Below are 23,710 nucleotides of genomic sequence, written 5' to 3'. Positions count from 1 at the left end.
CAACTTTTTAGAATGAAAAATCTAGACAGTATTAACGTTTGAAAAGCAAATATGTTATCAGCTTTATGTCTTTGTTGTTTACTGTTACATCTGAGCAGTAATGTAGTGGTCTCTTGACTGTAGCTTGTGGGTGACAAATTGCCTGCAGGGTTCTCACACTGTTCATGGGCAAAGGCAATTGAATTGATTCCCCTTCAGCCAACAGAGCTTGAGGACAGCTTCACTGGCTAACCATCCAGCTAATGTGGGCTTAAAGAAATATTCTACTTAAACATAAATCTCACCTGAGAAGATCCCAGTGGCATATTCTTTCCCAATACACCCAGCAATGTAGAATACTCTGTCTTTTACTTTCTGACATAATTTAGATTGTTCATTTAGCATTTCTCTAGAGATTAAAATATATCTGTTTGATTCACGGTGCTACAGTGAAGCTGTAATATCCAGTTATGGACCTCTTCCAATTTGCATGTGCAAGTCTTGTTCATATCGGTGCCCTTTTTTATTTGTTAGTCTGTGTTAAGCAAACAAAACCTCAGAGTAAGAACTGAAAAGGTCACTGAAGAATCAAAGTTAAATTCTCAGACAAATAACCGTAATTTGTTATTTTTTGGAACTGCAGAGAACAACATTTACAATGATGGCAAAGGCTGCATGTTATCTTGTTGCACAGAAGCATAGTCAAATGGCTGCCTTTTTAAAGGATTTTCTCACTTAGCCTGTACTTCTCCCAGGAAGGACTACATATACTCTTGACAGATGTTAGCCATGTTTTCAAAAAGCCTCCAGTGAGGGGCTCTACTGCCTCCCTGCACACTGGTCCAACTGTAATGCTGTCCTCACCATTAGAGAATTTGTCCCATTATCTGTTTACATTTCCTTCAAAGCAGTTTAAATCCATTAGTTCTTTTGTCCTTCACAGGTATGGAGAGCAGGTGATTACTATTCCTCATGCTGCAGCATTTTATGTATTTTGAAGTCTCTGCACAAGAGAATAACAATGCTTTCAGTCATCTCCTATAGAATAATTAGAGGTTTCAGAAATCCATTCTTTCTGAACACATCTTGGGGTTTGTGACCCCGTGTTTTCTCATGCTTTATGTCTTGCAGAATCTCTAGCATACCATTTCTCCTCTGACATTAGCATGGTGGCGTTGATTTTCTAAAGCCCAGAAATCCTTTTATTTCAGACTACTCCTTAACATCTCATTCTGTTCTATGTTCCTTTACATGATTATTCTTCACATAGAACTTTATATCTCCTTTAATAAGGAGACACCTTTTTTTTTCCCCACATTTTTTTCCATATTTTAGTCTTTCAAAATCTAATTCTGTCCTTCAAGGCCTTTGAAATCACTTTCAGGTTGGTGTTGCCCATAAATTGAGTAAATGTATGTACGTTCTGTCCCACTCTCCTCATTCATGAAAATATTGCATAATATTTGAGACAGAATAAATGCCTGCAGAACACTGTTTAGTATATCTTTCCATTGCTTAAAAAAAAGTTAATCATTGGGAACTATTTTATGAATGCAGTCTTTAGACAATTTTGCACCTACTTCCTGGAAAAAGCTTCTGAAATCCTGTTAAAAATCAAGATTTATCTGATTTTTTTCCCTAAAGGGCCTGTTACATTGTCAAGGAAGGAAATTACTTATGTTTAGCTCCATTTGGTCTTGACAGATCTTTATTAGTTGTTGTTCATTACCCTGTCTTGACTAGACGCTATAAGAAGTTTGGTGAAATAACTGTTGATTTATATTCCTTCCTCCCTCCCTTTCCCCTTAATTCAGTAATTAAGTGATTACTAAATTATTTTATTTGTGTTCTTTCTTCTCTTTTAAGATTCTACAACACAGCTTTGTTTGTTTGTTTTTTGAAAGTTTTACAGAACTTCATCCATTGGGTGAGTTCTTAAAGATAATGGCACTTAAAGGACTCTAAGTGTGCAGGATGAATCTTTCTGGGCCACCAAGTAGAAACATGCTATAATTTTTCCAAGTGCTCTTGAACTCTGTGTTTCCTGTCCTCATGTGTGACCTTTACTGATGCTGACTTTAGTTAGTTTCTTGAAACTATTGACTTTTTTTGAGTGTTGAGACACTGTCTTCTGCAATGGCTAATTTGATTCTAACATCTGAAGCTGCAAGCTTTTAGTAACTAAAATGAAACAAAAATGAAGTCTTTTGGATCTTTTGGAGTCCTATGTATCTTTCCATAATTAGGACATAGACTATCCTGTACCAACAGGAATACTATTTTACTTTTTATCATTTCAGTAATGTTCCCATTTTATGTTGAAGCTTTGGACATAAAAGGCAACTGTGATAGCAGCCGTCTCAGCCCCTGTGTTATTTTAAGAACCTCTTAAGTGTAATTTCTGTGATCAATAATGTCCATGCACATACGCTGACGTGCAGCATAAAGATGACCTAGTTCTATTTTTGCATTTTAACAGCCTTTTGTAGAGTGGCAAAGTCTACTATTAAAGGGATAATGCTGAGCATATGTTTCAATAAATAAGAAAATGTTATGCTTTGAAGAAGCGAATTTCAATGGCTTTTGAAAGGCTTCAGCCACCCGAACAGAGGGTTTTTTTCCAAAATGCAAATATTTTCTTCTAAATGGTCTTTACTGAAAGCAGTTGTCGAAGTAACTGCAGTAGGCTAGGCACAGGTCACTCTGTTCCTCTGAGAATAAGGCATAATGGGCCACATTAGCATAGGCAAGTTGCTCAGTCAAGGACATTTTTATTAAAGTTACGCAGCTGACTTGAAGAGAAAGCTGGGGAAAGCCTCTGCCTTTCCAGTGCTGGTAATAAGGATGAATTAGTCATGTAAGGCTGAGCATGTGAACTACTGTGCTTTAAGCTGGAGATGTGCTACACTTCTTTCTGTGCAGATGTACATTAACACAGGCACATGCTACCCTTCTGTGGCATAACAACAATCCAAAGATAGGAAGGTGATTGTTTCCTTCTACTTGCTGCTAAGTCAATTTTAAAGTAAAAGCTGTCCAACTCTTCTGATTACAATAAAAATCCTCACAATGTGAGTGTACAGCAAAGACACTGGCTTTTGTAAACTACTCACTGGACAGTTTAATTTCTTTGGAAGTTCATTATTGTAAAAAAATATTTATGAAATCTTTCATCTCCTTGGTTATTCCTTATATGGCCTCTCTCTGCTTACTACTCTACTCATTCTTCTCTCTTATTGCAAACCAGAGTATTGTATAATCTCTAAGTTGAGGCAAAAGTATGAAAATGTAGATCCAATACTTTGAAAGGTATCTTATTTAGGGCAAGGTTTTCACAAGATCACAGGATATTAGGGGTTGGAAGGGACCCAAGGAGATCATCCAGTCCAACCCCCCTGCCAGAGCAGGACAATACTGTCTAACACAGATCACACAGGAACACATCCAGACAGGCTTTGAAAGTCTCCAGAGAAGGAGACTCCACGACCTCTCTGGGGAGCCTGTTCCAGTGCTCTGGGACCCTTACAGTAAAGAAGTTCCCCCTTGTGTTGAGGCAGAACCTCTTTTGCTGCAACTTATACCCTTTGCTCCTTGTCCTATCACAGGGAGCAAGTGAGCAGAGCCTGTCCCCACCCCTCCCTGGCCAGCCTTGAGATACTTATTTATCAAATCCCCTCTAAGTCTTCTTTTCTCCAGACTAAAAAGCCCCAGGTCTCTCAGCCTCCCCTCATAAGCAATACCCTCCAGTCCCCTAATCATCCTGATAGCTCTGTGCTGGACCCTCTCCAGCAGATCCCTGTCCCTCTTCAACTGGGGAGCCCAAAACTGAACACAGTACTCAAGATGAGGTCTCAGCAGAGCAGAGTAAAGGAGGAGGAGAACCTCCCTTGATCTGCTGGACACACTCCTCCTAATACACCCCAGGATCCCATTGGCCTTTTTGGCCACAAGGGCACATTGCTGTGCCATGGGTAACTTGTTAGCCACCAGGACCCCCAGGTCCCTCTCCACAGGACTGCTCTCCAGCAGATCACCTCCCAGCCTGTGCTGGTGCAGTTTGTTATTCCCCCCCAGGTGCAGGACTCTGCACTTGTCCTTGTTGAATCTCATCTGGTTCTTCTGTGCCCAGCTCTCCAGTCTGCCCAGGTCTCTCTGGATTGCCACACAGCCTTCAGCTGTCTCAGACAAGCCTCCCAGCTTGGTGTTGTCAGCAAACTTGCTGAGCAGACACTCTGTGCCCTCATCAATGGCATTGATGAAGATGTTGAACAGGACCAGCCCCAGCACTGATCCCTGGGGGACTCCACTGGTCACAGCTCCCCAGCTGGACCTGGCACCATTGTTCACCACCCTCTGGATGCTATCTTGCAGCCAGTTCCTAACCCACCTTACTGTCTGCTCTTCCATCCCACACTTCCTTAGCTTGCTCACTAAAATGTCATGGGAGATGGTGTCAAAGGCCTTGCTAAGGTCAAGGTAGATTACATCCGCTGGTTTCCCTGAATCTACCCATTCAGTTCTGGAATCATAAAATGCAATGAGCTGCTCCATCATTTTTCCAGGGATGGAGGTGAGGCTGACTGGTCTATAGTTTCTGGAACCTCTTTCTTGCCCTTTTTGAAGACTGGAGCAACATTGGCTCTCCTCCAGTCCTCAGGCACCTCTCCTGTCTGCCAGAATTTGGCAAAGCTGATGGAGAGTGGTAGAGTGATAACATCAGCCAGTTCTCTCAGCACCCTTGGGTGCATCTCATCAGGGCCCATGGACTTGTGAATGTTTAATTTGTGTAACTGATCCCTAACCCAGTCTGCAGTGACCAGTGGGGAGTGTTCCTTCCTCCAGGCTTCCTCTCCTTCATCCAGGGCCTGGAGTACATAGGGGACTTCAGCCTTAGGTGTAAGACTGAAGCAAAGAAGGTGTTCAGCAACTCTGCCTTCTCTGCATCCTCAGTTATCAAGGCTGTCTCCTTGTTCAGTAGTGCCCCCACACCTTCCTTGTTCTTCCTTTTTCTGCTGATGTATTTGAAGAAGCCTTTCTTGTTCTGTTTTACTTCCTTTACCAGCTTCAGTTCCAAGAGGGCTTCAGCCTTCCTTGTTGCTTTCCTACAAGCCCTGACTACTTCTCTATAGTTCTCCCAAGTGACCAATCCCTTCTTCCATGAATTGTAAGATTCCTTTTCCCCCGAGATTTCCTACAGGAACTCCTTATTCAGCCATGCAGGTCTCTTAGCACATCTCCCTGATTTTTTATTCAGGGGAACACACCTACCTTGGGCCTGGAGGAAGTGGTCTTTAAAATCAGCCAACTTTCTTGGGCTCCTTTACCCTCCAGAGCCTTAGCCCATGGGATTTCTGCAAGCATGTCCCTGAATAGCACAGTTAGCTCTGCAGAAGTCCAGGGTTGCAATTCTACTTGTTGCTCTGATTCTACCCTTTAGAATACTAAACTCCACCATGTCATGATCACTGTCCCCAAGTCTGTTCCTGACCTTAATGTCCTCGACCAGTCCCTCTTGATTAGTTAATACAAGGTCCGGCAGTGCACCTCTCCTTGTTAGTTCCTCCACTACCTGCATCAAGAAGCTATTGTTGATACACTGCAAGAGCCTTTTGGACTGGCTGTGCCTGGCTGTGTGATCAGCCTTTGTTTCATTCCCACTGAAAGAGACTTTTCAAGAGCAGCAGAATCTGGCAAATTTAGAACATTTCGAAGCAGCGTCTGAGCGTATCTTATGAACACCTACTGGAATGGAGTTAGGCCAATATTTAGAAACTGAATTGCAGTAATTCAGCATCTCTTCTGTAGTGATACCTCACCACAGTTACAAATGTGGTGCTGATGAATTAGATTCACACCACCTTTCATAGCCTCAACACAGTGCATGTCGGTGTGTTTGTTTGTGCTCCTCATTGCTACTGTGCCTTAATCTCGTGCAGAAGCCCTACAGCTCAATGAGAATGCATCAGCCCATTCATCTTTTTTAACCTTCCTGATTAGAAACACTTCTTACTAGTCTCTTTTTCAGAGCTGTGTTTTATGACATGGTCACTGGAGAGTTGGCTGAGACCAACAACCTTTTTCACAAAAGCCACTGAATAAAGATGAGTTTAGCCCCTTGCAAGTGAACGTGGGCTATGTTTGCACTGATGCTTTGGAGGTGGGGTGGTTTCTAGCCCACAAGAATTCCCTGAGCTCTTGTTTTGTCTTTCATTAAACCACAGGGGCATTATTTTGAGTCCCATATATAGTGTGTTTATGCAGCATTATCTTTCCTAAACGAGGCAATGCACTAATGTCTGACATTTCTGACTTAAAGGATTTTAATTTGTTTAGTTACAATTCAGATTAAAAGCTGTTGTCTCACAGTCCTTTGCCTTTCAGGAAGGTAAGTTGGATGGGTTTACAGAATGTGAGAAACCTTTCAAAGCAGGACCTTTCCTCTCTTGATAAATTGATACTCAAACAGAAATACAGGGTGTTGAATTTCAATAATTAGTTACAGTGCCACGACATCAAATGTAAGTTCTTTTAAGAAGCACAATTAGCTAGTGTAAAATGATGACTGCGGGACTGGGGCAGTTTATTTAGCAATGATGCTAATTAACAGTGCTGTTGAACCCAAGTGCATGTTGGCATGAGGACAACATCCAGGACAGATTTTAAGTGTCTGCCTAATGCTACCTGCCTGAAGGAAAACATGTCAGAAGGCAGGCTGAATAGAGGACCTAATTTATCTCCCTTGATAGTATAACTTTCATTTCATTTCTGTCTGCTTATTAGCTGGATTGTTGTCATCCACTGGTCTTTCTTGACACAGTTCTTCATCTCAAAAATAAATTACAGGCCAAAAGGAAAAGTAAAATTGATGCTTCTATTCTCAGTCATTTATAGTTATAACCTATTACTCTGCATACATTATTTTAATGAATTGCAGAATGCCTGTTTAGCTTTCTCAAAATGTCTTCCAAGAACAAGACTTTGTGGACTCCTGCCAGGCACACACACATATGATTTGTATGCTGTCCTTTTTTTTCCCCTTGTTAGTAGCAAAAGTGTTTTGGCAACAGCATTCCTACACTTCCTTCAATTGCATTTTGCTCTGAAGTTCATAGAAGCCAAAGCCTCATCTTTCTGTGCCTTAGTGTCAAATACAGTCAGGTGCTGAGGGCTGGTTTTCTGTGGGCTTTCGTTTATGACAGCTTAAATGAACCGCCTCTGGAAGAACTAAATGCAACAGCATTCCTACACTTCCTTCAATTGCATTTTGCTCTGAAGTTCATAGAAGCCAAAGCCTCATCTTTCTGTGCCTTAGTGTCAAATGCAGTCAGGTGCTGAGGGCTGGTTTTCTGTGGGCTTTCACTTATGACAGCTTAAATTAACCGCCTCTGGAAGAACTAAAGTTCTAGGCACATCAGTATCAACAGGAGCTAGACATGAGGTCAGGTTTTCATCCCTGGGACTGATACCTGTCTGGAAGGTTTTGCTTGTGATCAAGATGCTTCCTGCACAGCTGACTGAATCAATGAAGTTTTTCATTATAATATAGATTTTTATGAAAACTTTCCTATACAATCATTATTATTTATTTATTCCTGATGTGTTAGGAATTTGCCAGGCAGAAAAAGGCACAGTCCTTGCTCCAAGCAGAGTCTGCTGGAAGCTCTGATATTTGGATGCCCGTGAACTTCCTTTGTAACCAAAGGCTATGTCCTTGTATTAATTCTGTCAGAACTATTGCTTCTCACAGCATGTTAGTGTAAGTAATCTATGTTTACATTAGTGGATCATTACTCAAACTTCCCACAGAAACTCAATATGCTGTGAATGTGTTTCCTTTTGTTTTACTATATTTTACCTCCAACTTTAATTAATGCTACTTCAGGAAAATTCTCTCTGTATTGTGTGTTTTCAGCCAGAAATACTTGTGGTTAGTAGTTCTTTTGCAGTATAATTAAAGAGAAGTCACATGGCAATCATTTAATAGTCCTTTCTGTATCTTAATTATGGATTTTTTTTACCATATTCCTATCTTTTGGGTAATACTTTTATGACCGATTAAACAGCAGTCATGCTTCATCCAAGGCTGGTTCTTGCTGATGGTTGTAGTGAACCCTTTGCATGGTTAGTAGGAAAACCTGCCTCCCTTTCTCTCTCTTTTCAAGGACAGAGCAGGTAGTCATTTAGTTAAACAGTGGCTGCAGAATCAGAGTCCAGTATCTCAATTCCTGGCTACACCACTACAAACTTGTATGCTCACGGTGAAGGTACCAAAAGACCTGCAATGTAAATAGTGCAGCTATTAGCAGAAGCACTTCATATACTTCAGTCAGTGTTTTCTGCATTTGTAGAAGGAGAGTTGTTACACTACAACAACACTTTTTAATTTTAACTGGTTTGAACAGTCTTTCTGGCAGCTAGTTTTTGCTCATTGCGCTGACCTGGCAGGGTGGATTCAGGTGTGGTTAGAAAGCAAGATATTATGAGGCAGCTTAGTTGAAATGTTTCCATTTTGAATGAGAGGAAATGGTTGAAACGTATGCTGATATCCTACCACCCTGTTTTATCAAATAGTGGGAAATAAAAATCAAATTAGACAAAACTTTCTGAAATAGCAATAATGTTAGGAAGTCAGAGGAGCCTGCTATTCTAAGACAGCACATTTAGTGTTGAGCCTTTCCACATCCAGTGCAGTCCACACACAATGTAATTTTGCAGCCAGCAGCTCAGATGCCTGTATTAGAACTTGTGTTCTTAATGCACAGAAAGTATATGAAAAGTAACCGCTGTTTGATTTCAGCACCAAGATCTTTTTGATTAAATTTCCTGTCTGAGAGAATCACTTACATCCGCAGGAACCACTAATGATTTGTTATATCCTCTAGTGCTTAGGGGAATTCACACAAAAAAACCCACCAAAATAAATGAAAAAAACTTTGGAACAGAGTTTATATTTTGTTAAATGCAGGTTTTTCTCCCTGGTATTCAGTGACAGGAAATGTGGGAATGGCTTGAAGCTGTATAACGGCAGGTTTAGACTGGACAATGAGAAGCATTTCTTTACTGAGAGATGTTGTCAAACAATGGAATAGGCTTCCTAGACAGATGGACGATGTCCCAAAAGGTCAGTTTTTAAGAGGCACAATACCCTTAATAATAGGCCTGAAATGGTCAGGCAGTTAGATTAGGCACTTGTTATAGGTCCCTTACAGACGAAATAGTCTGTTTTCTGTTCTAATCCATTCTGTCTGAAGTTGAGAAAAAGGCCATGAAGTAAACACCTATTTTCCAGAAGTGTTTTTGCAAGAAAACTATGCATTCTAAGCTTCAGGATATTAAAATACGAAGCTTTTCTGTGGAGCTAAGGTGAAAACAGGTGCTGTGATTTGTAATGAGTGAGTTGTTCTGCTGGCAGCAAGGTCACTGACTTTTTGTTCATTTTATACCAGTCTGCCTGGGGAGCCACATTGCTCAGCCACCGATGTCATCAAGTGTATAACAGTGTAACACAAACAGTCTAAAGAGGGGAAGAAAAGCAATGTGTTTGCATTTTAAGTCTGAACTTGTAACGTCTGGGCTCTGGACAGGAGTACATTTGAGTTAGAATATCTCAGCAGGGACAGCTGTGTCTAGAAGAGCCCAGCACTGGTGCTTCTAAAATCAAGCCTGCCTGCTCCTAGTTTTGGTTACGTGTAGTACCCATAACCATGGTGTGCATGTGGAGATGTTATGCACATGAAATCCTAGCCCAGTTGAGGGCAAGAGAAGGTTTTCATCCATATTTTATTTTCCATATGGGTTCCATTTGATAAAAAAGTGCCTAAGTGCAATTTATTAAGCATCTGAAGCCATCCCCAGAATGGGACTTTGCAGACACTTAAGTCTTTTTCTGGATAAAAACCATGTATCCCTCAGACTAATCCCTGATGGTGGAACTTTTTCGATGTTTGCAGTGGGGTTTGAAAAAAAAACCAACAAATTTCACTAATCTTTCTAAACAGGGACTGCTGTTTACAGCAATCATCCCCTTTGCAGTTGCAGGGAAATAGTCAAGATTTGCATGAGGCACTGGAAACCATGCTATAAAATTGTCTTCTGTCTTCCTCCAAATAGCTTTAGATCATACTTATTTTTAGGTAGAATTCAATTAAACAATATCAGAGTCAATATCAGCAGTACAAAATGATACAGCTGTACGTAGCTGTGAATAACAGTAACTATACTAATTAAATAATTGTATTACTTTTGTATGTTATCATTGTGATTGTTTCCAAAACCAGAACTGAGATGTGCTAAGCCTCTGAAGTTTCAGTTATCCTACATTAATAGCAGTAATATGTGAACCAGAAAGCCACCCACTCCCATATTTGTAGCTGTACCAAATGTGTTTAAATGTGTTGATATATTGTAGCCAGTGACTGTATCTGTGCTTGGTTCATCCAAAATCTGATTTGACAGCATAATGCATTTTGCATGAGAGCAATACCATCATTAGGTTAAAGAGTTAAAGGCTCTGGACACTGAAGTCCATTCTTACCTTGCTGTACATCTGTACAAGAGATACTGCTGATGCTGTGTGTCTTATCCATAACTGCATGAGGAGAATGATGCATTATGAGATAAGCTATGGACACCTTGATTTTAAGGAGAAAGTCTGATATATTTGCTCTGGAAGAAGAGTGAACTTGTAAAGCCCATAGACTGTATCAAAAATACCATCTTTAACCTTTGATTAGTCAATAGAGTAGGCATATAAAAGTTTCCTGTCCCAGTGGCTTACTTGCAGTGCCAGAATATGATGCTACTAGGTTTACAGACAGGAAGTCTTTAACATTTTTCATTTGGCACAAGACAGCTGTAAATACTATGTTAATGTTACAGATGTAGAAAGAATTAAAAGCCATACAAGGAATTAAAAATAGATAGAGAAGTTTGATTAAGGTAAAATAAGAGGTTGCCTGGGAAGATTGGCCACTGTCTCAAGAACAAGACAGTTGAATCCTGGAATCAAGGTGTTTGTTTTGTGGGTTTTTTACTAACAAAGTCGGAAGTGTTAATATAAGGTAATAAATCTGAGCAAATGCAAGAGACATATAAATTAATGATTTGTTAAATTCTAGATTCACTTATATGTTCCAAAACACCTGAAGCTAAAGGCATATGTGCAGCAGTAAAACTTCAAGCCTGTGGCTCAACACTGATAAGTCTCAAATGAATTGTTCTGATTTTAAAACAAAGTCCAATTAGGACAGACTGTTGAAGTCAACTAAATGCAAGCACTGTGATATTCATGTAAGGAAAATATTGAGTCTTAGCTCTAGTTATGTAAAATTACATAAAATTCTGTTGTGAATTCATGTTTTCCTGTAGTAGCATCAGTAAGGGGAAAAACATGCAGAAATAAATGTCTTTGGGCAATTCAATTATAATTGCTGCTGGCATTAATGACATTTATTATTCATGGTTTTTCCCTACTCCTAAATTGCATAAATCATTAGTAATCTTTTTCACTCTTGAAGAAAGATAAAATGAAGACTAAAAATGTAAATACTGTAAATTCATGTAAATATAATGTTTTTCTCTTGTCCCAGGTCTTCAGAAACAGACTCTAGTTCACAAGAGTCTTACAGAATCTTGTTATTTATTTCTTGTTTGTTCTTAGTGTGAAATCCATTGGGCTCTAATCCTGAACACATTAAAGCCTATGGCATTAGGCCTGTGTCCCAAGAATGTTATGCTCTTAAAGGAGTGGATTTGTAAACGAGTTAGAGAATTCCAGCTCTCATGGAATTTGTGATCTGGAGCCTCAGCAAAAGCTGGTCAAAAATGCTTTCACTGGAGAATGCTGATCTGTGAAGATCAAAGCATTACCCAGGGGCCATTTGGTTTTAACCAAAGGCTAATGAAAAATGGACAGGTTCTGAAAGTTCCGTAAGTCTCTCTCAGCCAAGTACCTCTGCTGCCTGCCCAGTCAGCTGATGACAAAACAAAAGCTCAGAGCTGCTCCCCAACTCCCTCATCTTCTGTGGCACATCTGACAAGCTGCTGAGGGGACAGCTCCAGCTCTTGACTCAACAGTCAGCTTCCTGGCTCCACAGCTGTGTCCTCTCCAGCAAAGTGCAGGACAGTCAGAGTTTCAGTGCTGGACTGGACTTTTGCAAAGTGCCAAAATACTTAGTTTTCATCTAACCAGAAGCAAATGAAATTTCCAAACCCTTCCAAGCACAAAGCATAATCTGTTCTCATTACTTTATTACTCATAATTGTAAGTGTTGTGATGTTTTTTTTCCAGTAACAAAGGGATGCATGTTCAGTTGTTACTGAGCAATGCTATGCATCCAGAATTCCCCTGTCTTACAGCTACTATCTCCAGAACAGCCCAAAGTGCAGAACATGTTTTCCTGGCAAATGCATCAGCAGAAAATAAAATTATGTAAGCAGGGTTTCATGATCTTTTGAAAATCCAGTTGCACTGGGAAACTGTCCTGCAATAACTGATGCTTTAAGAGGAAATAATTCAGCATTTTGTTGACCTTTACATGTTTAGCCTCTGTAGGAATGAACTGTTTGAAAAATGTTTCTAATTCAGTTGTTGCAGACAGACACCAGACTTGTGGCTGATCTGTGTCATAAGCAGGGGGTTCATTTTGATTTTTTACAATCACCAAGCTTGATCTTATACTGTCTCAGATGCCTGTTCAATTTTATTTCCTCACAGACAAACAGCTACTTGGAAAAAGACTATGCATGTGCCTAGGATAACGTGGATAGTAAAAAGGTAATCTTGGCAATTAATTTTGCTTACACATTCAAAACCAAACCCTGCTTCTGTTCTGGGACCCCCACTGTGTCATGGTGGTTGATGAAGGTACTGTTTATATGCACACCTACATACATACATGTATATAGGACTGAGAAAAATGGCTTTGATCTGAATACTTGTAAGCAGCAAGATCTGCTGCTTGCTATACAGACAAGAGTATGAGACATAGGAAAACATTTATGATCTATAGAGCACAATAACACTAACCTAGACTCCAGCTGTAGCAGTAAATATGTAATGCCACTTGCTCACTGATTTGAATTCTTTTCCAGTCAAACTGAGCTCCTGATTCATAGCAGCTAGCAGAATGGGATATATTAAATTGTACCAGAGGAAGGAAACAGAGTGAGGAGTGACACAGAGTATCTGGTACCATAAGCCCTTGGTCCAGCCAGGCCTCCTCCAAGCAGAGAATGAAAGAGACAAATATTTAAGAAACTAAATATTTAAAATCAAACTTTACTACTTGAAAATATGTGAGAGGGCTTGTCAGAACACCATTGTTGTTGGAAACAAATAGTGACAATAATAAGCAATAAAAAATGTCAAGGAGAATATCCTAAACTGGAAATTGATTTTCTGAATGTAGTTTTCCAGGTCTCCTCGTTCTCTATTCTTTTCCCAAAAATGCTTCTATAGGTGAGAGAGTACTCTGCCCACAAAAGAACCTGTTTCTATATTTCATTAAAGACAAAGGCATAATTGGATCATTATAATTTTTTTTTCTGGAGCAAACGTATCTCTGCTTTTGCTGTGGACACACTGCAGTGGTAGGTGAGGTTGTAGGGAATTACTGGGTTCCTTCTTGCCCTGGGCTACGTGAGTGTGGGGCTGGTCAGATCTTTCTGTCCCACCACAAGTCCAGCAGTGGCAGAAGGACCTGTTCAAGGCTGCAAATGCAAACCAGCACTTGTGGCACACCCAGAGTGCTGGGAGAGTGATTCAGTCTGCTGGAGCAAAGAGCTTCAGTGACGCAAAGACTGGGTGGCTGAGTGGGAAGGGAGCCAGCTGAGCTTTTTCTTCAACTAGCATACACAAGAACATGAGTGTGAGAGTTATTTTGATGGGGTCAGAGTCACAGTAACAAGTATTATGCCTGTTGCAGTGGTGTGAATCTACATTTTGCCCAGCTTCCTTCCTCCATATCTCTTGAAAAGGAATAACAAGAGAGAAGAATGGCAGGAAAGCCATGCAGTGCAGCTCTGGGTAATTGGGTGTTGATGCAAAGGAACGACAGGAGGCATTTTGCGAGGCCCCAGAGCAGAGACTGCCCAGTTCTTTTTGGGTTATTGCCTGTACACTGAGTTCTCTGTCCCTGGGTCGCTGACCAAATCCAGTGGCTGCTGGCAGGGGACAAGGAAGGGAATGCAGTTTCTACATTCCCTGATGGGGGCACTGGGAATGCCTGTAAAGAACAAAAGGCTCATAAGTTTGCCAGAGATAATATATTTGTCCTTAAAAATAGCTGATAGGAGGCAAGGGAGAATTGCATTTATTTCTCCCACATGCTGTATATTTGTAGAAGTATCATATAAAAGATGATGAAAAATACCATTTTATTTATTTCCTTTTTTTTCCATTTAATTAGCTGCAGGTTTTTACACCCAGAACTGCAAGCATCGAGCTCTTTATGAGATGACCTTTCTAAGAAAAAGAATATGAAAAAGTTTATAAGCATAAACCAAAGCCTCTCTAATTAATACCTCAGAGAAGTATTTTTATGTAATGGTTTCTTAATGCTAGTGTCCCGATATTGTAGTGAAACATGATACATCACTGACGAAAGGAAACAGTTTTGTCATGTACAGTAATCACCCTCCTCCAAAATGGAATTGTTTTCCATGTTTACATAATGTGGTCCTAATTGTATTGATGATTATAACCAATTAGTCTTCAACAGGTTTCCAGGGATACAGCTTTATATTCAGACCCTCCAAAAAATGTAATGGTAAATTTATGTATTACTACACCAAAGAGATTGTGCTACTTCTATTACACATGCCTCTGATTTATGAGCACTCATAGATTCAAATAAATAGCTGTTTCCATTCAAACAAAATGAGGGAACAACTCTGTCTCCTTTTCACGTGTCCCTTTTTAATACAAGTTGAAATAGTGTAGCCTGACGTCCGAGGCCTCTGCTAAATTCTGATGTAGGAGTTTGATTGATTTGTTAGTAACTGTGCATAGAAAGTGAGAAGATGAATTACCCTAGGAAAAACAACTAGAACTGCCAGCTCCAAACTGCAAAGGAGTCACCAGGGCAGCAAAGAATAGTCTTCCAAATGTTTTAATAAAAGGAGCAGGAGAGAAAAATCAGCAGCTGATAATCATGTTGGTAGTGTTTTTAGGGACATAGGCTAACAGAGAACCAAATGTTAGGAAAATAGGTTGCAAGGGAAGGCCAACACAAAAATCAGTGGAACGCACCCGCTGACAATGTTGGGTAGAGATTTAGGGAAAAATAGGTAGGAAAGAGGAGAGATGAGGGAGCAGCTCATGAAGGATCAAATGAAATACGCAAAAATAATTACTTTTAAAGGTCATAGTAATAAAAAAAGAATAAAATGAACAAACATATGAAAAAAAATCAAGTTCCCTGACACTGTTTTCTTGTGAACAGCTGTTGTAGGTGTTGGAGGGTTGGTTGTAAATGATGAAATGGCAGAGTCATTTGTATCCTCAAGTCATCATGTGTAAACTGAATAAATACTGAAAATCTACACTGACAAGGGACTTTGGAAATAATTTTTCATCTTTGACATGGGAATTTCCTAAGCTATTACTTGTCAGCTAACCTCCAGAGGCACTTCCTTCTGCGGCGCTTCAGGCTGGTTTCCCCTGTTACAGAAACATGACCTGGGAATTTTGAAGGCAGCAAGATATCACCAAATGCAGGCAAAAATGGCAGTCAGCTAGAGGGAAGAGACCCTTCAGCACCTTTTATATATATTGAAAATTACCACACTGACACTATGCAGCATCCCTGTGCAGCTGAGACAGTTGTTTGAGTGCAATAGCTGAAAACCACTAATTTTGTATCTCACGGAAGAGTCATAGTTTCATTTGAAAGATTTAATGAGCCTCGTGGTCTTACTGAAGAACAAGAGGGATTTTTTTATTGTTGTCAGGATGATTTATTAATAGTTGTATCTATTAACATTTTTTAAATGTTCAATACACTTTGTAAATTAATCTTAATAAATATGCAGTGGGAATCAGCATACCTCAGTAATTGACATTTAATAGCATACAATAGCTATAATTTATGAAGATAACTTCTTAGAGCAGTTTAACTCTTACTTAGCCCTTGGGAAGGATCTAACCCTACAGCCAGTTATTTGTTTTTCAGAAGTGTAATGTGAGAAAACACATTTGTTTTTTTCAGATTTCTACAGAATAAGTTATGTGTCTGAGAGGAACTAGCAAGTGGAAAACAGAAGAGGATAAATATATTTTCACTTTAAGCTACTGCATTCATCATCTCTAAATTCATGGCAAGTACAACATTGTTTTTTTCTTTTTTCTCTTTTCCCTTTTGTGCATTTTTAAATCGTATCATTACTTACATTTACTGTGTGGGCAGGCTTGGGCTAATGTGAATTAGAGGACACAAGATTTCCAGCAATTCTCTTTCTCCTAAACAGAGTGCTCCAGACAACTTTTAGTGAGGATTCACATAGGATATTGATATATAGTCATGGTGATACCAGAGTCTGAAAGGAGGCTGTGATTTTAGAGTGGGAGCTTCCTTCAGGTATCTTGACTTCATCCACAAAATAACTTCAGATCTGCTGATACTTAATTTCCCAAAATCATACTTGATAGTTCCACAGTACTGATCCGGGACCTCCAAAGAAAATTAGAGATCTTCAGGAGAGGCTGCATTCACAAGTATGAATTGCTTGGGGTAATGCAGATAGTGTAGAAATGGTTCTAGTCACATGTAGTTACTCACTAATGCTTATCTTCGGAAATTTCATTCTAACCACTCTTATTTCACTTTATTTAATCATTTAAACATTCCGCTGCAAAGCTTTTGTTCCCAGTGCCATTTCAGTTCTTACTAAAGAAACAGACTTTTCATGTAATTATATCACTGCAATTAATTATTAGACCTCTCACTTTTCCTGTGACTGCTACCTTTTGAGGGCATGCTGTTTTAACAGCAGTGACACATCAGAAGAGGACATTTTAAATAAAGTATATGGCAGCCAAATTCAGCTTTTAGATTTTACTCTTTTTCTAGTATTACCAAGCCAGAATGTTTCAATTTATTTTATGTATAAAACTATATTTACTATGCAAAACCACTTAACCAATAAGCAAAGTAATAATTACTGTCAAGTTGCTTAATAATATGACTTTATTTTTGTTTGATTCTATTTCTAGTTCCTTTAGTTATCCTTTATGTGGTCGTGCATCTTCCACACTAGTAACTCCTGTATTTTGAGACTGCATTTCCATTGTGGTGATTTTACTTCTTATCTTCCTCTCTTCTGCTCCCTCTTTCTCCCTCTCTCCCCATCCCTTCCTTCTTTTTTCTTTGATTATTTTTCTGGCCATACTTCACCAGCTGTGCATACCCATTCAATTTCTGAGCTGTCCATTCCATTTAAAAATAAATAAATGGCAGTACATTCACTTTTGCCTCTTCTTAGCTTCGCATCAGTGAGAATCTCTTGTTGCAATTACACGGGAATCTGAAAGTTTTCAGCCTCACACCATTATAATCATTCCTTGCCCACGACAGTTACTACTTTGATACAGCTCCATGCGATTTAGGCTTTTCCCAGAAAGCATGAAGTACTGATTCCTTCTACCAGCTCATTTCAAGGTTCAAGAAAATTGCATCCCCCCAAGAGAACACAAGGATACATTCAAACAGTGTGAGGTACATTTTCAAAGTGGTACTTAGGAATTACACATCTCATTAGCAAATAATTGAGATTCATCAGCACAACTCACTTGCTCCTTGGAAGATGTTCCCCCATAAAACCTATAATTTGCTGAAGTTAAAAGAGGGAAAACTATGTTAAGAGCGCATCTTAATTGTCAGTGAAAGCGTACGTACGTGCCTGGAAGATCTGAATCAGCCTTAACCCTGGGTAAATGCTCTGACTTCTCATCACTGCTGCTTAGTCTGGCCTGTTGCACATGGAGGTGGCATGGATTCTTTCTCTTACAGCAAGAGGGCATATTGAGGGAAATGCCCTATGCTCAATTGTACCTAAAGTAATGCAGAAAGACTTTATCCATATTTATTGCCTGGCCCACCACAGAAAATTAAGGAAAGGTTAGGAATTCAAGAAGACAGGGCACTTGCTACTGCATAAACTGAGAAGTGCACATACACACACAAAACACCTTGATAAATTATACCAGTAAAAAAATTTCTCAGATATTAAAAAATCTCACTGAATAGTGCTCTGCCACAAAACAGAGTTTTTTGGTACTTGATCTTCTGTCATTGAAGTTCTTCTAAAGCTCTCAGGGCCAAATGCTCCCATCTCCAGTACCAGCTACAGTTCTGTTGACTTCTATGGTTGCTTCACATTAACCAGGATGCTAAAGGGCAAGACTGAGTTTCCTGCATGCGTAACTGCTGAAATGGTGTGAAATTTCTATTTTCCACCTGAAACTGCTGAACACTGGAGCATAGACTCTGCTGACACAATCTGCTTGGTGCTCACACTGAGTGGGCTCACCTTATGGGCAGCAGCCCAAGGAACTTTAAATTCTCTTCTCACATTCATTCTGGACTATGCTTCTCTCATTTCAGTATAGTTAGGTATGAATTCCCATGTAACAGCTTGAACAGATTCTTTGTCAATTCTTGTATCTGTTGTGTCACCCAAGAGAAATCTCTTATGCATATTGCTATAGAGTGTTATCTTGAACAGAGATGAGTTTCTAAGCTTGTGTCATTGTAAAGGAAAAAGCTACAGCCTTGATTCTTGATACTGTATACAGAAATATTACATAATGACGAAAAAGATACGCTAAACAAGATCTTTTTTTCTTTCTCTTGGTGGGCTGAGTGACTATATGGGGGAGGTGTTTTATGAGTCTTTCCATTGGGAAAGGCTCTTAGGCTCATATCATTATACTTGCTTGTTTATGTCACTTTGCCTAGCCTAACCAAAAAGACACATTCTCTGGATTTTCACAGGTGAGTTCTAACAGTGTTCTTTCATGTAAGATCAATGCTTATGAATCCTGATATGTCAATGTGTGACCAACCTGTCCCACCTCCTCCTATTAATATATGTTGTGTAAAACCTGCAGTCTTTCTAAAATTGATTTTATTGTTAATTAATGTAATGATCACAGAATAAAATCTCAGACCATCTAAGGAAAGAAAATCATTAAGTGGAATGCTAAATCCTTGTAACCCACAAGATTGGAGAGGTCTGCATCTATATGCAGCATCATGCCATGATAAAAAATGTAGTTCTTAGTAAGATAACAGTTTTCACCTTCCACTTGTAGCTTTGAAATACTCCTGCCCTAACATATGTGATGGTTTGGGAGTTACCTGCCCCCCACTTTTATGAAATCGCCCAGACTAGACTCAGCCAGCTGGTTGTTAAGGAATGAAGCTTTATATTTACATCTTAGCACAATATACAAGCAGATATTTACAGTATTTACTGCTATATACAGAAATACACAAATTAAAAGTAATACAGAAACACAATGCCCCTCCCAGAAGTCAGAGTCCCCAGGAGGGCCCCCAACCACCCTTCCACCTTCTTTCCACACCTCTACCTTACCCCAGAGTTTGCTTTAGGTGCAAGGTGAGTTTGCAGGATCATCAAGGGGGGTTAGAAGCAGACTTTGTTGGGTTACACAGGGAGAAAAAAAAAAAGCACAGGCACTGACTGCAACAGAGACACACGCACTGACTGTCTTATCTATGTTTGTGTTCTTGTTTTTATACATCTCAGCAAGCCTATGAGTGAAGAAGACATCAGCATTTTTTCCTTTTCACAGCCTATAATCTAATTTTTCTCATTAAAATATTCCAATTAGTCTCAAACTAGCACACATATAACATATTGGAAAAGGTGGTTTATATTTACAGTTATATAAGTTCATTTAAATAACTGAATTGTATTATCTAGAAAAATATACATTCTGTATAGCTTTTTAATATGGGTTGATAGGTACTGGTATGCATGATGTAGCGAGCTGAGAAAAGCAGTATCAAGGTAAATTACAACATGGTGAACTGAGATTAACTTCCCCTCACTGTATAAAATGAGAGACAGCAGAAGGGCATTTCATGGGGCTAAGCAAGTGGGACAGCCATCTCGGAGTATAAATAAATACAAAGCAATTGCAAGTGAAACACTGAAATTTGCCTTATACCTGCTCTCTTGTGTCAGTATTTTTTTTGTTGTTGTTGTTTTCTTAGCAACAGTAAATACTGAATTGTATATAATCTCTTTGTTAGAGATTCCTTAGAATTTCTTAAAGCAAGCATCTTAACAGAGAGAGAGAGAGACAGCCACCCTATTTGGACAATTGGGCATTTCTCTCCATTAGCCTAACTGTTTTCCTTAGCCCTATATCTTTAGGTATAGGATGGACTAGGAAAAGACAGAAAATGTTTAAGAATCTTAGCTTCAAACTTAGTTGTTGGGTGTTTTTCTTCTAATGAAGTATTTATTATGATTCAGCACTAGAAAAGATGCTACCTTTTAAAAATAAAACCCAAAACCACTTCACTGTCAGAAAGAGAGAGTAAAGAAGTGTAGGTTTTGAATGTGTGTGCTTATTCACAGACTGCAGAGAGACAGGATGGTTATTCACCCTGCTCACTGCAGGGGGATTGGACTAGATGACTTTTAAATGTCCCTTCCTGCACAAAACACTCTATGATCCTGTGATGGCAGCATGCTTAAACCAAACTGGATTTAAAGAGAGCAAAATTTGATTCCATTTTGGCACAGGCAGTGTATAAACTTGCCAGGATACCTGCCTTTATTTTTCTGCTGCTCTCTCTTATATTTGTTTTCTTTGCAATCTGTCTATTTTTTGCTTCACTAAATGTTGAAATGAAGGTCCCATGTTAAAAATCCATGGATCATTAACCATTGTCCTTCGTATGATAGTCTTAGTGCACGTTTCTAAAGCAGGTCCACATGTACTCCTTCATAAAATCTCTTTCCTTCTGAACCACCTAACTACTTCTGAAATGAAGCTTAATTGCTTAAGCCTGGCAGCTGCTTTATCTACCTCTATGGAAGGATGTGAAAATACTTCCTGCTTAATGGCAAGAAGTGCCCCAGCTAACTGACCTTTGCTCCTTGTGAATCTTTTCTATTCCTAACAGACGATGAGAAAAACATTAGTTTTGCAAACCTGGTAGCCTTCCCAGTCATTTACTGATAACTTCTATATAAGGGTAGGTGAAACTGTGAAGATGAAAATACACGAGACAAAAAGTGCTGCCTAAGAAGTGTTAATAGGCTAACAAGAGGGTTATGGCCCCAGCTCTTCCAGCAATGAATGATCTACTAGTGCCATTCACCCTTCTTGGCAGCCATTGCAGTAAAAGTTGTCATCTTCTCCAGAAGTGCATCTACTTCATCTCTGCTTCAACTCATGATTGCAAGTAGCACATTAAAGTCAGGTATCTGCTATTCTGAGTAAGCAAAGGCATTTTAATTTTTCAACCACTGCTAAATAATTTGTAAGTGCTTACTGACATACTTGACCAGGTCAGGAAACTGTGAGCCATCTCTAGCTCTTTTGTGGTTGCCTAAAAGTCACCATATCAGTCCACACTGGAAGCAGAGGAAAGTTCTGCTCTTTTGAAGTCTGTTGTTGAAAGTATTTGTATCCTATATTGGAGAGATGTATCTTAGTATCAAAGTACCTATAGTCATATCTTGAATATTAGTTCCCTGAGGTGCATGAGTTAGGAAAAGTTTTGTGAATTTCACACTATTTTTAGAAAAATAGCTAGGGAGAAATGTTATCAGTTTCCCTGAGATTAATATGAAGAAACTGGGAACACAGGGAAAACAGCAGGCAGAGGTTGATTCATAGTTTTGAAAAGACAATGATTCTGTGGGAAGGGGATTTATTTGCACTGTTTGCACTCCTGAGCCTGATCTGCACTCCAGATGCTGAATTGGTCCTTTAACTAAAGCACTGCTCTGTCACCACTCCCTCCTGAAAACCCTCGGGCTCTGTGCTTCTAAAAGTAAATACCCTGCGCTGAAGCATGTCGCAGTGTTTTGCTGTATAAGTGGATACTGGGTTTTCCAATTTCTAGAACTTAATTCTTGAGTTACATTTTGGTTATCTTTTGGCATATGTTTTGATTCTACAAATGCCCTCAAGTAGTTGGACTTTTACAAAGATATAAAAATTAATATAACAGCCTTCAAAGTGAGAGTTGTTTCTAGTTATAAAGCAGTTTCCCTTTGTTATTGGACAAGTGGACAGATAGGAGGAACAGCACTGACAGCTAAAGGGTTCATTGCAGAGCATTATATGCTTGAATTGATGGCTGTGTTGTTTTTTATGGCTGTCTCTTTTTAGAAGCTGAATAGTAAGAACTGTAAAAATATCACACATGTTACTTTAAGGATATTTCTCGTACTTTGTTGTCATTATTGTAGGATATTCTGGTACCACATTTTTAGCTGAGTCAAGTCCTAGGCTTAAGTGAAGCAAAAGCTTCATAAAAGAGATGCACAATGGCCATTGCTCTGTAACATTCAGATGATATGAAATCACATGGAAGGTACAGTCTGCCTTCCACTCTCCAGAATGGAAGTTCTTAGAGAACCATATTTGGCCAGGATATGTCACAAATTAGACCAAAGAAATACTGATTTTTTTTAAAGTGAAAATGTTGAAACATTAAATGTTAAAACAAACAAACAAACCAAAAAAAAAACTCCACAAATGTGAAGCTCAATGAAATTGGTAGATTGTGCTGATCTTTGCCCTAGTGATTTACTTTAATTTCCTCGTGTAAATTAAAGTGTTCAGCAATAATAATGTGTTAAATATAAAGAGCCCATCCATTGTTAGTTTCAGGTCCAGCCAGATTGAATTTGTCTGATATTTGTGTTTCATTCACTTTCTGCATTATCTTTTATGGTTCTCCAGCTAACACAAAATCAACACTCCTGATTTAGCAGAGCCTGAGTCTGAATAACCTAGTTGCCTTGTTAACCTTGTGCTCTCTTTAAGGGTTTGTTAATAAAGGAGTGCTTTGGAATAATGGTGTTTTTAATGCATAAAATATGCTTGAAGTAAGGCATTAATATATTCTCTTTTTTTTCAGTCTCATTTTTAAAGAAAAGTACAGAACAGTAAGTTGCTACAGCATCTTACAGAAATATATTGATGATTTAGTGTGCGTCAATATTGCCACAGATGAAAAACAAAAGAACTCAGGTATAGTGCTTGTTTCATAAATTCCTCAGGAAAAAAAGAAAGGCAAATCAGAATTTAAAAATAGGGTGAAACTATGACAAATCTTTGTGCTTTTAAAAAGTTTTTTTTTCTTTTTTTTAAAAAACAAAACATTATCTTGTAAGTGAATTTTAATTTGGTGCTCACAGTCATAAAGCATGGACTAGTTTCACTGTCTAGTGACAATGAAACAGGCCAGAGTTAAGGCCCAGATGCTGAAAGCAAACATTCAATTCTGGAAATTCTTGTTGATTAGAGTACTTCCCATGTATCTGCCTTTACCGCAGTAAAGGTTTCTTCTAAGGGAGCATGTACAAAGGGTGTAATTCTAGTGCTACTTTGTGCTGTTCTAACCCAAACAAGGCGAAAGAATAAACTTTTTTCTCAAGATCAGCAAGAAGCAGATGTTACCTCCCTGGCCTGTCTGTCTTGTTGCATCCCAAAGGTGATACGTAAAGTTGAGCAGCT

General features: G+C 39.1%; 1 protein-coding gene and 1 long non-coding RNA gene across 10 annotated transcripts in view; one reads left to right on the top strand and one right to left on the bottom strand.

Annotated features, from left to right (window-relative positions):
* Positions 1-23,710, bottom strand: part of SHISA9 (shisa family member 9) — a 184,243-nt gene that overhangs the window by 30,619 nt on the left and 129,914 nt on the right. The gene's annotated exons all lie outside the window — the stretch shown is intronic.
* The window catches only part of LOC135180503 (uncharacterized), a 290,154-nt gene that overhangs the window by 251,510 nt on the left and 14,934 nt on the right, over positions 1-23,710 (top strand). For all 6 annotated transcript variants that reach the window (XR_010304457.1, XR_010304459.1, XR_010304460.1 and 3 more), the window contains 2 exons: positions 12,695-12,754; positions 16,188-16,296. This is a non-coding gene — a long non-coding RNA (uncharacterized LOC135180503). The remainder of the gene's footprint in view (positions 1-12,694; positions 12,755-16,187; positions 16,297-23,710) is intronic.

Source organism: Pogoniulus pusillus, chromosome 13 (assembly GCF_015220805.1).
Source record: "Pogoniulus pusillus isolate bPogPus1 chromosome 13, bPogPus1.pri, whole genome shotgun sequence".
NCBI classification, from domain to species: domain Eukaryota; kingdom Metazoa; phylum Chordata; class Aves; order Piciformes; family Lybiidae; genus Pogoniulus; species Pogoniulus pusillus.
This window is presented reverse-complemented; position numbering and strand designations above follow the sequence as displayed.